Raw genomic sequence first — 2,630 nt, 5'->3', positions numbered from 1 at the left:
TTCAAAGGAGTAATGCATGCCTTGCCCCCTTCAAAGTAGTAAAGCCCTCTGTGCCCCCTTCACATTAGTAATTCCTTCTGTGCCCCCTTCACAGTAGTAATGCCCATTGTTCCCCCTTCATAGAAGTAATGCCTTTTGTAACCCTTCATAGTAATAATGTCCATTGTACCCGAAGTAATGCCCATTGTATCCCCTTCATAGTAATAATGCGCATTGTGCCCCCTTCACAGTAGTAATGCCCTATCTGTGCCCCCACTGTGTTAACCTTGTCCTGTTCCTGATGCTCCGATCCAGCTCTCCCCTGCCGGCACAGATTGCCCTGCAGCACTGTGTGGGAGGATCAGAGGCAGATTCCCGGGCTGCAGGCTCCTCTCACACTGACAGTGATCTGTGCCTGCAGGCTGAATGGGGAGCAGGCAGCAAAAGCCTCTGTGCTTCACCATTCAGTGAGCCGGCCTGAAGGAGAGAAGGAGTGTGGGGGGATGAGCGGTCAGTGAGCGGTCTGTATGGATGGAAAAGCTCATTGCTTCTGGCACCCCCTGGCAGCGGGCACCCGGGGCAGACACCCCCCTCTTCCAGGGACGACTTTGTTCATAGGACTGTATATAGGGCAATGTATAGAATTATAGTCTGTATATAGGACTGTATATAGGACTTTGTATAGGACTCTGCCAGTGATCGCTATTCACAAATTGCTTATTTTTTGTGAGTTTTTCACATGTAATGTCAGACATATTGAAATTGCAGTAGACGGTTCCGTCGTCACTTAAACTCCGTTAACCATTTCATGAATGGGAATGTTATGGATTTGGAAACTAAGAACACAATTATGATTATTTTGTTTTATTTTTCTATTAATTTTTTTTCTAATTATATCAGATTTCTATATCTGTCTTCTATTACATATATTTCTTCCATGATATGCCAGGACAGCAGGGCATTATTGAGGGCGATTATTTTTAGGTGATGCTGAGGACCAGAGATCTTACAAACTTCTTATCCTGTTGTCAACTTTGAAACAACAGCAAAAGACCCGAAGGAATCTGCAGGAGATAAGATCGAGGACATTAGAGAGATAGATGGACTGGTTTGGTGGTGAGGAGAGGGGGCACTGGAGTCATTTCTAATGGAAAACCATGGGACAGGTCCTAATGAACTGATTACAGGGCTCCTGCCCCCCCCCCCCCCCCCCCACACACACACACACACGCACACACACACGCACACACACACACGCACACACACAATCAGATGGTATTACTGAAGGAAATGTTTCTACAAATGTAAGTGTTCCCACTAGGGACCTAATTGTCCTTTAAAGTGAGAGCGGTTCTCTGCAATGTCTCTCTGCGCTGAGTAATAGGAGGGGGCGCTGATGACAGACCCTAAACTATTAGTAGGATTTACCCCAATTAGAAGCAGTAAAGGGGGTCATCTAAAGTGTTGTATTTACCTTGTTAATCTGTTGCTGCTGCTCTTTTTGATGCTGTTTGGAAGATAAGAATTTATTGTCAAACAATTCCTTGGATGGTCAAACACAGTCGGGTCCCAGTGTCCCAAAACAACCTCCCTTCCACAGTTCATGACAGCTCAACAAAATAAAATACATGATTTCTGTAGTGAGAAGGGGGAGCTCACTGCTTACTGAAGTATTATAGACTTCACTAGGAGCTGTATAAACCCCTATGCAGTGAGCTCCCTCTAGCAGCAGTTACAGGTAGACTGAAGGTTAACTATGACTCACCTGTTCCTCACGCTGCTTCTTTTTAAACACCTTGGTGTCCACCACCTGCGTTTTGGTCTAAAGGAAAGATTCAAGTAGATAAGATTCAGCTTCATGTGGTGATGCTTTCCAGGATCAGTCTATATGGTTCTGTACTCTGACATGGTCCTCAATCATTATATATGTGTATACTGTCTGTATATAATCAGCTCATTAAAGATGAAGTCTGCACTCACCTTGCTCTCTCAGTGCTGTCAATGTTATTCATTTTCATTGTTCCCTCCTGTTCTTCCTCCACCACCTCATCCACCTCTTCAATCGCCTCTTCGTCCTCCAACACTTCCTCCACCTCTTCAGTCCTCCACCACTTCCTCCTCCTCTTCCTCCTCTCTAGCACTATCCTCACTATTGGACAGAACAAGTCATTATATATGCAGCTCTTAGGACACCCCATGTCTGGCCCCTCGGGCAGCCATAATTGTTCTATAACTTACCTGATGTTATCCATCTCCAAAATCCTCCGCATTCTATAAAATAAGATAAAGTTCCAGTGTCAATCACTGACAAAGAAATATAATACATATCATATCTCCATATCAGATAAATACATGGAGGAAAGGGCAAAATCTCCTCCATACATCATACAGGGTGATAGTCCTTTGTATTACACATGTAAGAGCCAAGCCCCTCAGGGATCCCCATGTAATTCTAGTCCAGTATCTGGAGTACCTTATCACCTATGCCTCACATACCCCCAATTATATCAGCCCTGTAATCTGCAATCTGCTACATGACTGGCAGTCTCTAGTGGTGGTTATGAGTGTAGCACTGCTAGCGATGCCTTTACTCACCGCTCCCTGGTCCTCTTCTCCAGGGTGGGACTGTCCTGACAGCTTACAGCTTCAGG

The 2,630-nt window shown here is 45.0% G+C and overlaps 1 long non-coding RNA gene across 1 annotated transcript; it reads right to left on the bottom strand.

Annotated features, from left to right (window-relative positions):
* Nucleotides 1-927: 927 nt before the first annotated feature.
* On the bottom strand, nt 928-2,097 carry LOC122937910. Its single transcript, XR_006389946.1, has 4 exons — nt 1,960-2,097; nt 1,745-1,801; nt 1,454-1,486; nt 928-1,043 (listed from the first exon to the last, which is right to left on the bottom strand). It is a non-coding gene; the product is annotated as an uncharacterized LOC122937910 (long non-coding RNA).
* Nucleotides 2,098-2,630: the final 533 nt, after the last annotated feature.

This window comes from Bufo gargarizans, chromosome 5 (assembly GCF_014858855.1).
Source record: "Bufo gargarizans isolate SCDJY-AF-19 chromosome 5, ASM1485885v1, whole genome shotgun sequence".
NCBI classification, from domain to species: Eukaryota; Metazoa; Chordata; class Amphibia; order Anura; family Bufonidae; genus Bufo; species Bufo gargarizans.
The sequence above is the reverse complement of the archived record's forward strand: the minus strand, read 5'-3'. Positions and strand labels throughout refer to the sequence as shown.